The 12,887-nt window shown below is 38.2% G+C and overlaps 1 protein-coding gene across 7 annotated transcripts in view; it reads left to right on the plus strand.

The window, feature by feature from the left end:
• The window catches only part of LDB3 (LIM domain binding 3), a 116,689-nt gene that overhangs the window by 23,354 nt on the left and 80,448 nt on the right, over positions 1-12,887 (plus strand). The gene's annotated exons all lie outside the window — the stretch shown is intronic.

Genomic DNA, 12,887 nt, shown 5'->3' on the forward strand with positions numbered 1-12,887 from the left:
CATTGCCAGGCAGTTATGAAGGCATTTGTAGTGCAAAGCAATTAACAGAGAAACTGAAATACTTGCATTTGCACTGAAGAGAATAAATTTGTGGAAAATAAAGGGGAATTGGGACCATAATATTTTTGCTCTGCTGAAGTTTTATTTCTAATGTGTTGGCAGGACAGAAAAAGTTCTCTGGTTCTGCAATGCAAATGAGCTGGGGTCACAGGAATAATGTGCACAATGAAATTAATTTCCTGCATGAGACTCCTTGACTCACTAACTTTCACAACAGCTTGATTCCCACCTTACTTAGGGAGCGAACTTGTAATAATCCTGTTTCAAAAGCTGCTAATCTCAGAGCAGTTCTGTTCTTTGCCCTTCCTTCTGCAGAAGGATTTAACCACTTTGGATATTCACACTTTCAGTTCTGCATTCTGCTTTTTTGCTTTGGTTTGGTTTTGTTGGTTTTTTTTCCGAGAGTTGATTATCAATGTACCCACTGATATAAGCACAAGACTTTCTAATTACACACTGATACACCATAAACAGAAGACAGCCTTCTTATCAATTTTTACATAAGATGGACATGACTTTGTGTCATATTTGAGTTGCAGCCAGCAACAAGCTAAGTAAAAGCTTAGCTTGACAGCCTAGTGCTTTTTTTTTTCCTCTGGATGATTGCATTGCACATTCTTACAGGGTCATGCATGATAAAAAAGGATAAGGGGCCTTCAAAGAGGCTTGACCAACACCTTATTATGTATGGAGCTTTTACCTCTACACTATTCATGCAAATCTGTTCACAGAGGCTGCAAAAGATGCTAGAATTATTACCTAGACTGCCGAGCAAAGTAGCGTAGAGCTTGAAATCCATGCTTTCATGTTAATTCTGCTTTTCTGTGGTATTCACACAGAGCAGCAGATGAGATGATTTTAAATGTTTTGAAGTGGAGAATATCTTACTCTTTTCTGACACAGCCAGAAAACTTGTAAAATATGTTTTCTCTTTCTCTTATGTCTCAGCTTCTCTTTTTTTTTTTTTTTTCCTATTTGTATTTTTATAAGGAACTCATTTAAATGCCAGTCTCCTCTGTAATTTGCCCAAAATCTTGTTGGATGTCTTGTTTGTCACTGTGAAACATGCTGATTCTTTATTTTCCATACTTGTATTACCCTGAAGTACAGAGTCTGGGAAGGTCTGGGCCCTGTTACTCTCGGTACTTGAAGTATGTGGAGAAGCCTTTGATTCCTCACTGTTTAAAAACAGAGAATTTCCTCCAATTACTGTTGTGTCTCATATCAAAGACCACTAGGTGAATCTAGGCTTAAATTATGTTCTCCCTGAGTAGTTGATGCATATAGCTTTGATATCAGCTGCTGTCTTATGCTTCATATTTTCCTCTGCAGCCTTGTGAGTCTCATCAATTTGATAAAGTTTTGCAGGGTAAAAAAGCTATTTCCAGTAGTTAATGCTCAGCCATGAACATCATGACATTCCTCATGAAATTAGTTCAGTCTTAACTTAATGCAAGACAGAATAGTAGGAGTCTTTTTCTAGTTCTCACTTTGGATAGCTGTTGAACAATTATGTCATGAAATAGTTACTTTTTAGATATAGAATAGGAGGTAATTGTGTGAAATGGGAATTCCTTTCACTTGAATGTGTGCTGGACTGGATATGACCCAGAAGACAGAGTGGTATCATCAAGAATTAAGGAGTTCTTTTCTGAGGATTTTATGTAGGAGATAGATGAAAAGTGTGAGGAGAAGGTAGAGAGTGAATTTCTTTCAATCCTGAAAATTATACCAAAATGCAGGGGGGAATGCCATTCAGAAGAAAATGCCTGTCACCAGCTGAGAGAACCAGATGGACATAATATTGTACTATTTAAAATAGGTCTACTAAAGGTTTGGGAGCATCTTTAGATTTTATTGGGCAGGTTCATGGAAAATGCATGTGTTGCTGCTGTATCATTTACATATGCAATCTTATAGTTTCTTCAAGGGCTGTATAATTCTATAAATAGAAGAACCACCCTTGGATAAAGAGAGATTACTAATACGACTCCATTTGACACTTTTGTCTGCCCCAGGAATCTCCCCAGCTGTCCAGTAACCATCCAAGCATTCCTAATTTTCATTCATTTCCGCTTCCTGGTATCTGAAGTAAAATCCTCCTGTTTGTTAAATAGGTGTATATTCACTTTGAGAAGTGTTTTCTGCTGCCATTGCAGTTGTTACAACATTGATGTTGATCCCATCAAAGTTCCAGTACTGACAATTTTTAAATATTTTCTCTACAAACATGATTAATGAAACTAAGCAAGGTTACTGAACAAGATATTGTAGGAGGAAGAAGGATATAAGAAGAAAAGAACACAGATGAAAAAGGAAGCCAGAGAGGGTGGCCAAAATCAAACTCTGACAACATAATAAAACTCAAAAATGCCTACAAACTTTGTTTTCATGTGGGTGCACAGTTCTGAAAAATACCACTGTAAATGTAACTGCCTAGAACAGAAAACTTTCATAATTCCATCAGTCATAATACTGGCTGAATCTGAGATTTGCATACTGGTGTTAGAGAATACCTCGATCTTATTTAAAGTATTCTTTTCTTTATGCAGTCCAAAATGCCACTTTAATTTAGTAATTCATACGTTTGCTTGATGATAAAATACAGTGATGAAGCTCCTTGTCCTGCAGTTCAACTAAGTCCTCATTTGAGATCAAGGTAGAGGTTTAACATCTTTTTTTAATGTGTTCCTTTCATTCCTCATTTGCATCAGGCAGCTAATGGTTTCACTAGCAGCAGGAATCCCTATTAAGATAATTGTCATATTTTCTCATCTATACTATTCATTGTTCAGCAGTCTGTTTGGTGCCAAATGAAGGGGAAAGGAAAAAATGGACACAGAAAGGCAGACCACCTCAGACCTTCTGAAACTTTTTCTTGGTCAAATGACAACTTTCTTGCTGCCTCTTCCAAATCAATTATTTTGACATGCTCCATTGCAGAAGTCAGTGTCTAATGTAGCCAAGGAAAATACTGTTAAGGCAAATTCTGTACTTGATTGCATTCCTTCCATGGATTTAAATAGATGTCCTGTGAACATTTATTCCTTAACAAAATACACAACCAGATTATCATAATTAGCATATTTACTCTGGAACAGGAGAGGAAAATTCCTAATTTAGACAAGCAGAGTTTAGAAACTCATGGTGACTAGGTATGGAGCTCATTACAGGCTCTGTTTGCAGTGCAGAGAAAAATGTCTGCACTTATCATTAAAGAAATGGAAGATAAAAGTACAACTTTGAAATGGAAGTGAGGCACCCTGCAGAATAATTCTGTTACTTCTACGCAAGTTACACAGCCTAATGATCCTTAAGGAGCTATGCTCGGAACTGAGCATGAATGTGTATCTTAAACTGAGAATCAGAAACATATTCCTCTCTCTAAAGCCTAGTTAAGTATCCCAAGCAGACTAATGATGATTTTCACACAATTTATGCTCCTAGCTTTTGTTACCTAAGAATATTTATTAGATATGAATGTTTAACCCATTTTGGAATACCCACACTAAGTTGCTAAAGCACTGATCATGCTACCAAACTGGTAGAAATATTTGATGTTTCCAAGTACAGGTAGTCACCTGAAAGAAACAGGAATGTACAGAGGAATGAGAGCTGGGGGAACATGCAGTCAGCATCTTCAAGGCCCTTCAAGGCCCACATTTAAACATACATGCTCTGTAAGAAAAACACTGGCTTGTCTTGTTGCTGCTTACACCAGTAAGTGGTGAACACCAAATCTACATGAGATAAAACAGGAAAGAAGCAGAATACCCAAAAAGGAATTGGCAGAAATGTTGCTCCCCATGTCAACAGGTAAAGGGTCACTAAGCAGCAGTATCAGTACCACAGGCAGACCTGCAGGCTGGTTTTCACAGGGGCCTTTTGGTTTGGCAGAAAGTGTTCATTCACAATTGATAGGTGCCCACTTTGCTGTCTGTTATTAAAACAATGGATGCTTTTAAGTGAGCCACTGGAATGTAGCATAAAATAAAGTTGAGCAATGTATTAAGATGGGACATGTCTTAGCATTCCCAATGAGACTGAAAGCTTTCTAGCCCTCACCTGTTAATCAGCAGGGTGAGCAGCACAGAAGGGGAAGGGCTGTCCATAGCAGGATGCCAACTGGAGACGAAACTCTGATCAGGCTTCTCTTCCTGCCTTAATACCTTCTTTCAAGTGCCAGTTATGATCATAGGCTTTGCAAGTTGGAATCCCCCACCACACACACCTGTGCTGGGTCACTCCACAAGGAATTTCAATCATGCCAGCACAAACAAGGCAGCAGAAAACACAAATAGAAAACCAGTACATTATCCAGAGATAACTGAGGCTGTGTGCACTCTGCTGAATTAAGAATTGTGAGATTATAGACTCCTGCCTTCCTCTAGAATGAAATATCCCAAGAAGAGCTTTTCTTCTAGTGGTTGGGAATTTTAGAAACAAGTTTCAGTCTGAAACCTGGACATAAAAATAGAAGACATGGTTCAGTGGAGGTGAGTGGCATGGTTTGGATCTTCCAATTCAAGATCACTTTAAATGAAGAGCAATTCACCGTAGGCAAATATTTACTAGCTGAGGTCTTTAAAATAAATAACCTTCTAAATCTGCTTATGGCTTCTGAGCTTTATGGGACGTTCCTGTTAAAACCTTATTTCAGTACACTACTCAATGTTGCATTTTCTTAGCAGTATTTTCAGTCGTGCTTTTCAGAATGTGTTGGCTCATAAACCATAATTGTGTTTAATGAAGACTTTCAGTAAATTATCATAACAAAATGTCTTTGTTTTTTGTGTAATGTTTTGTAAAAGATGTTTACTTCCAATTCTCCCTAGAAAATGGTGCAGGCTGGGAAGGGGAGCTGATGAAGCAGTACTCTATGAAGAAAGAGGACTCTCAGCCTATGTTACTTTTGTGTATAGCACAGCCAGCTGATTTGACTTCTTTTTGACCAGAAGTTAAACAAACATTAGTAGTTGAACCAAAAATTAGTGTATCTTTCTCAGTAAATGATACTTCTTCTGTCTTAGTAATTTGACTTTTGTATTTTTTTTAAAAAATTGAATCTTAAATAGCCTTTAACTACAGACAGTGCAAACAGTATGCTTCCACAATTAATTTCTATTACTTTCTTTTGTCTGTAAATAGGAAGACTTTCTAAAGTCATATAATTTTTTTTTTATTTTTTATTGGAGAGTTATGGAAAGTACTGTTTGCAAAATACCCACAGAAAGTCACATTTTGAAAACTTGTCAGCTTAATACTTCTCAGTGTGCTGAAGCCACTGAAAACGTGTGGGAAGATACTGCACTTAGGTAAGACAGGATTATAAAGCTAATAGATGTAAAATTCACCTACAGGGATGCTTTTATCTTCCAGAGCCATCTATGCCACTGGTTTGTTCTTTATCAAATAAAATAGTGTGTATGTGTGTGTTGTTACGCAAACTTTCAATGGGAAATCTTTGAAGATTGCTGTACCCACTACTTAAATGGGTTAAAATGCCCAAAACCAGCACTGGCATTATCATACTATCAATAAAGGTCAATCCTTGTCCTCAGCAACAGCTACATTCCTCCTCAGAGATGGAGGAATTTTGGTTTTGAAAATTAAGAAAAACAAGATCCTTCCTTTTAAAAAGTTCAGGTTGTGTTACTTTAACGTAACAATCTTCAACATAACAAGATTTCCCTTTTAGATTTGAGATTATATATTCAGATTATTTCCTGTTAAACAATCATAGTTCCTGTGGCTTCCCAAGGGAAGCAGCCTCTGTGTTCAACTGAATACGGCTAGGAAAACAAAGTTTAAGTCATTACATTTTAACAGGTACAAGAAACATCTTCAATCTCTACAATTTTCTAGGTTCCTGAAACATTCAAAAGTTTATGTAACTGTTAAATATGTTAAAATTTTATTTTACTTGCTACATCTTTAAATTTCCAGGGATCCTGCTGGGATGCCTGGCAGGATGTCATGTTATGCACTAAGTGATACAGCCTATTACAGAAGAAATTGGCATTGCACTTTCTCGGGGGAACTTTTCTTCTATTCTGTTTTATTCACTTTGATCTTAAAAAGAATTCTTCACACTCTGAAGTTTGAAGCCTGTGCTTTTGTTTATTCTCTCACAGAGCTTCCATGAATGCTCCAGGTACAAAACAGTTATTCCTGTGATGAAAGAAAGTGTTTAGGGATGCACTGATGCTGTATGCTGGCAGCCTAATCCTGGGCCCTCTTGGAGCTGATTGGCACTGGGCACTATGGCCTCTGAAAACCTTAGGTGCAAAAGTAAGGGCACAATACCAAGTGCAGTTCCTGCAAGTTTAGTTCTGGTTCAGCACCTCTGTCAGTGTGGACATGTGTTACATTTCATCTTCCTTCATGCAGCTGCCGGCTGGTATGTGCTATGCTCTTCTACCCTCTCTAGGCCAAGCATAGAGCTCAGTACTAAATACTTCTGATCTAGAGACAGGACTGCTGTGTGCTGTGTCAAACTGGCAGCTCGTATTTTAGTGAGCAGAGGAAGCATGACTCCCCTGGTATTCTGGAGGACAGAAACAAAGAAAACTCAAACAATTAAATGTAAAGCCTGCATCCATTTAATAAGTACCCTAATTTGCAAACATGCAGGAGAAGAGTCACACATCAGTCATATCTGTGCCAGAACCTCAGGACTTGCTCAAAGTCAAAGCTATTTTAAGTTGCTTAATATCAGAAGTGGCTGAAGGCACTAACTGCCAAACTAAACCTCCCAGTATTGTCTCAAATGCCCTTTTAGTCAGGCCTTATTGTTGCTGGAGCAATCAAAAGCCATTCAGAGAGCATATAAAGCATCGTGATCTTCGTTACATACAAGGAGATACATTAAGCAGAATGAACCCAGAAAAAGAAAATCTTACCATAGTGGCCAATAGCAAGACATAAACCCCTTAGTTTATTGCTAATGGTTGTAGGGGGAGACAAGACAAATTGCGTTTCTGTGAGCAGGTTAAAAATACGCACAGAATGTAGAATTCAAGAAGCTGAAAATGTAGGAGGCAGTATTGATGACTGAGATCTGTCTGCTTGAAACACAAAGAAACAGCCTGCCTTATACTACTGCCTTGAAGTGAATTCAGATTTGAAAAGGAGAAGCAGGGAAGAGGATGGGGAACCTTTGAAGAAACTTGGCTATTCTGATCCTGCAGGCATTTGGAAGCTGTGTGTATTTTTGCTGCAGGGGGTTGTTCTGTGGAAGCTGACAGATCAGCCCACACACGGTGGCTACCAGAATGCTAAGGATCAGTAACTCAGTTTAATTCTTGGTTTTGATTTGCATTCAGATTATTAAACTCCCTGATACCAAATAAGAGCTCAGTCACTTGTTTCTCAAAACCTGTTGTAACAGAACAATCAACATTTGTCATTATATGACTCACCTCTTTGCTTCCATTTAATTCCTGTGAGATACACAGCACACACTACCTTGGCACAGTGTGTGATGCTAACTGAGAACAGACTGAAGAGATCTAACAGCTATATTTGGATAAAGATTGGGAGAAGAGATATTACTATTAGTCATACCACACACAATGTAAAGAGCTGTGTAACCTTCTAGTTACACCAACATATCCTGGTAAAAAGCCACAACCACTCTTTTACTATCATCTGTATAGTTGGTGTAACACAGAGCAGTCATGCTTTCTAACGACCTAATCTGCAAAGTCCACAGTATAGGTTTTTTTTATTTTTTTAACAAAGGATTGAAAATTTTTCCATCAAACAACATGGAGGTGGGGTAGGGAATTAAATGATCTTCCAAATAGCAACAGGTGTATTCACACTGCCTCTCAAAACATCCCCCAAAGCCTTGCCTAGGGCAATTCCCTAAGCATTGCCTATATTCTTCCTTTCATTCCATAACTGAAAGTCTTACATTTGTCTTATTTTCATCACCTGAGTCTAATTAGCTTGGCAGGAAGGGCTATCATCTATCCATCTTCTTCCTTGAAGGGTCTATATATTTTGCATGAAAAGCAGCCTGAGTGGTGTTAAATGTAAGGGAAATTTTTGGTGTTAATTGAGAAGGCATCACTCCAGCCTGGCTTGGCACTCCTGAGGCTGAGGTAAGTTGGCTGGTTTGAATGCCCCTAGCTCTTCTGCTGTCAGAGTACAGATTTCAGCACAGGGTGTCCTGAGTTGTACGTGCTTTACTGTTCATCCCACAAAATCCCTGTGCTGCTGTGGCATTGTGATTCCTGGTACCCGAGAGAGGTAGATTAGAGCTATTTTGGGTGTTCTCACATGTATTGTAATCTCCCTTCCTAGCTACAGATGAAGCAGAGCCTGAGAGGCCACTTCAGAGTGTCTTTTCAGGTTGCCAGAGCAGCTCTGTTTAGTATAAATGGAATCTCTTTGGGGTGTCAGTGGCATGTTTTGCACATGCCATGAGTGTTCATTTAAGGCAGTTCTTGTTGTCCTATTAAAAACAAAAAGAAAAAGCCAAACCAAAGCAACAAAAGAAACACCACAGGAGAAAAAAAAACCCCACCATTAAAGCCTAATAGTGAATTGAAAACAATGACACATGTTATTCTGGCAAATGCTAGTTACAAAATGGATTTTTTTTCCTTAGGTTTGGCTAGTGATACATGCAAGGGCTTTAGTCTCAGGTTTCCTATAGTCTTGTATTTACATTTACTTGGTCTTTATCAGCTCTCCTATCTGACACAGAAAGGTATCAAAGCCATAGGATGCTTGCATTATGATATAGGTTATCTAGGCTGTTTCTTTCCTTGTTTATGTTTTGTGCCTTCTAGCAATGTGTCAAATGAAATGGTGAATTTCTGCCATGACTTATCCTAGTGGGTCTTACTCATTGTCTTTGCATTTTTTTCTTGTCCAAAATTGACTTCTATTTTCTCAGAAAAAAACATTATTTTCCCTTTGGAGCTCTTGTACATTTATTGTGGGGACAAAGATGGCAAGTGACTCATTTAGGAAAAAAATAATATAAATTTCCTCAATTAAATTTCTTACTGTGGAAGAGGAAGAGATGTCTCTGGTCCAGAGGTAACTGCTTGGATTCATGTGGGCATTCAGCAACTGTTCTGTGGTGGGTTCTCAAAAAGACCTTAAAAAGCAAGGAAGTTTTGCAGGCACTTACAGCCTCAGGGCTTAGAATTACTCTAAGAGTTTGTTGGAATCTTCTGTGCAAAAAACCACTTGCATAAATGTGATGGAGGGAGATTTAAATGCTCTTTTCTCTAGAGAGGAAACATATTGTGTCTTCGAGTGTTTCTTACTCTCTGTCCAATCCTTTTCGTGTAAGAACATATCATAGTCTCTGATTTTCTGATTATGGAAAAGAACATTTCCTTTTAATTATTTCTTCTTTTCCAGAGATCTTCAGGAAGAGACGGTATTCATTCCCTGTGCTTTTGTGCATTTTTGGTGCTAGTGAATATCTGATTCTCTGAAATGACATTTCTAAATAAGAAGCAGAAAATATAAATTGTTGATATGGGGGTTGATGTCAGGATGGAGTCAGGCATAGCTTAAGTGCTGGAAAAAGAAGAGGCCCCAGCTAATGCTGCAGGCTATATTAACAGCTTCTCATTTGTGTAGGCCTCCCTATGTATTTTTGTCTGCCTTGTAAATTAGGAGCTCCTTGGGGGTAGGAAAACTGTGTCCATCCATCTGTTTATACAAGCATTCTCGTTAGTATTTAAACACTCATCCACTGAAATGCTGCCTGATCCCTATCTCTTCCCTTTGGAGTGGAGTTCAGGGGACTTGGCTGGCAACATGTGCTGTTCTCAAGGTGGTGCAGCAGCTGCTCTTTGTACGCTCCCTCCCAGAGCTCCTGCTAAGTAGTATTTACTGTGAACCCAGTGCAGATGCGTTTTTTTAGGGCACAGCTGTCACTGTGGTACTATATATTCACCCAGTGTACAGATCCGCTCACAACAGAGCGTAGTAAGAATTCTCTGTAGTGTGTTGAAAGTAACATGTGATACTTTCCAGCCTGCCAACTTGCCTTAAGCCGGGGATGTTGGAAGTCAGATGTCTGTCTTGTAGGAAATTTGTGAGGGCTGAAAATTCACATCTCTGAAGCAGCACATATTCCTCTGCTTTTCTGAGAGAGGTGAGATATTTGGCTTTTCAAGATGAAATCTGTTCTTGGGCTTGAGGCACCAAAGAACTATTATTAAAATTAGATCTTTTGGTGGTACCCTGGATTGGATTTTGTAAATTAATTGACAGAAATAGCTGTACCCTGAAACTCCGATGAACTTCTCACTGTAGCACTAAATAAAGGCATTTGCAGCACCTAGCAACTGAAAGTGATGTTGTAATCCACAGCAAGTGAGTTAAGGCTATTACAAAGGTTTTCTCAAATAATTCTGTCTAGAACTTGCCCAGAGATTTGTTTTAGGAAAAAAGAAGAATTGTGGTCAAATAGAAAAATGCATATTTATCCTTGGCAGTAACATATTTCTCTAAATTTGTTACTTCTGTTAATAGAAGAGGAGCTGAGATAAGAGCAAAGTAGAATTTGCTGTGTAGACAGATCTGTATTTCCAGTCTATTTCTAAGGTTTCATTAACATTTGTCCTTCAAAAATATTTTCCAAAAATATTTTAAAATAGAAAATATTTACCAAAGATTTTACAAAGACACAGTGAGCTCTTCTCTGTTTGTGATTATATTTAGTAAATGTTTTAGTAGATCAGAGATGAATTTTCCAAGGAAAATACCAACAGATAAAAGATAAACTCTTTGCATTCTGTTCCTTTCAGCTGGATCTTTAGAAATGGGAACAAGATAGTCTTGAATGTGCCTTGACACTTCAGATCTGTCTGCCCTCTATCTCCATCTGTACACTGGTATTTTGTTCACAACAATTACTGACTGTTCTCAATGTCTGCTGGAAATGTATGCTGTGACTTCACTTGGAACTCTCTCGTATCTCTAGAGATGTCTCTCGGGTTCTAACTAAAATACATATAATTTTGTACTTTGATTTTCATGTTTCATACAGAAACATGGCACAGATTATGCATCCAGTCTTAAATAATGCCTTCTATATAAAATTCTACAGGACCAAATAATCTAGTGTGCTTTTAACCAGTGGGAAGACCATAAGAAGTAATTCTTTCCTGATACTTACTACGTGTCTGAATTGCAGATACAATAAATTAGATCCATCTTTTATACTTGTGTATCTTGCTGTCTGTGAAGTAAGGATAAGCTGATTTTAAGAGGTAAAGTGACATCAGTGGAATGCTGTCCCCTGAAAACAGAATTGAAAAAATATAATCATATGAAAGAATCACACACAGAATTTTCTACTCTTATACTTAGTTGAAGAAGCTGAATCCCTTTCCTTTTCTTTTTAAATAATGACAGACTGAGCCATGACTGAGGCTGTTTCCTTGTCTTTCAGGAGTATGGTTTTCCTGGAGCTCTTTGCCTCAGAACCAGTGTTGCAAAGTTAGAAAGTCATTGTAAATCACAAATTCAGAGTTACTGAGGACTTTTTGTTTGTGAGAGTCTTGAGATCAATGTTTTTTCATTTAGGTCATGTTTTCTAAAAGTATTAGGCAGAAAATATTCCATTTGAAGAAGTGAATTTAGGTCACTCATTACAACCATCCCCTCCCTCTAAGTTGACTATAATTCTAGGAGGGTTGTAGTTGCTGTGTCTTTATTTTAAGGTATAGCATTTACATGTGGGGCTGCTAAAAGCAGAAGTCAGAGAAAGTTAGAGATAAGCCAGTGTGTCCGAGCTGTGTTAAACTAGCCCCCGATCTGGAGTTCGTTATCCTGTCTGTGGAAGCTCTGCTTCTCTGGGCTTATTTTCTTTGAGGTATCACTGGGGAGTGGAAGGACAGACAGATGTGTTGAGTAAGAATACTCAAATTAGGGCAGATGTTTGGCTTTCAGAAACTGGGTTGATGTTCAAAAACCAATCTGATTCTGACAAGAAAAAGGTGTATGTGGAGGAGAGTGGCACAGAATTTGGAACCAGCATTGCACAGTTAATAGTCTGTGGCAAGAACTTGTGTGTTTCATCAGGAGGTTAAGAGTGGTGCCTTTAGAAGGGTGATGTGTGAAGATTATTTATTTAAAAAAGGATAATTTGAAAAAGACTGAAGTGTCCTACTTGATGAATTCAAGTCTTACTGACTCATTTGTCTGAGCTTGGCTTTGGTTTGCTTTTTTCCCTTTCTTTACCCTTTATTCTATTGCAAATTCTGTTCCTCGACATATATGTGGGACTGAGCAGGGAAGGATCTTTAAGTAACTGTATAAGTACACGTAGGTGTACAAATAATCCATATTCTTTATGGGCTTCTGAATTCTGTGCACTTGGCACAATGCAAGTCAATAAAATGCATAGAAGCTAATGTTTGTGTAACAGGTTAGGAAAACTATGCTTGTAACACCAATCTGGTTTTGGGTGGTTTTTTTTTTTCTTGTGAGGGTGCATTAGACTGCAGAATAAAACTCTTATCTTTGAAACTACCACAAAATATTTCCCCCATCCCTCTATTCCTTAACGCAAGGAAAATACACTGGGAAACAGTAACTGCCCTTATCAGTCAACTCTGCTTGCATGAGAACATTGTATCTGTGGCTGTCCTTCACTCAGAAAAGGCAGAACTCATTGCTTCTATCTCAAATGAAAAGGTATTAAAACTTGTCTCTTCCATTCAAATCAGTTCTGGGAATTACAAATTCCAAATTAATCTTTACTTTTAAGTAGTCTGAGTATCCAGGGTGCTGTGTGTTCTAGCACTCTGATACTAGAGCTAGTGTTCTAGTAAAGTGACACCTCC

The sequence above is a fragment of the Parus major genome, chromosome 6, assembly GCF_001522545.3.
Source record: "Parus major isolate Abel chromosome 6, Parus_major1.1, whole genome shotgun sequence".
Taxonomy (NCBI): Eukaryota; Metazoa; Chordata; class Aves; order Passeriformes; family Paridae; genus Parus; species Parus major.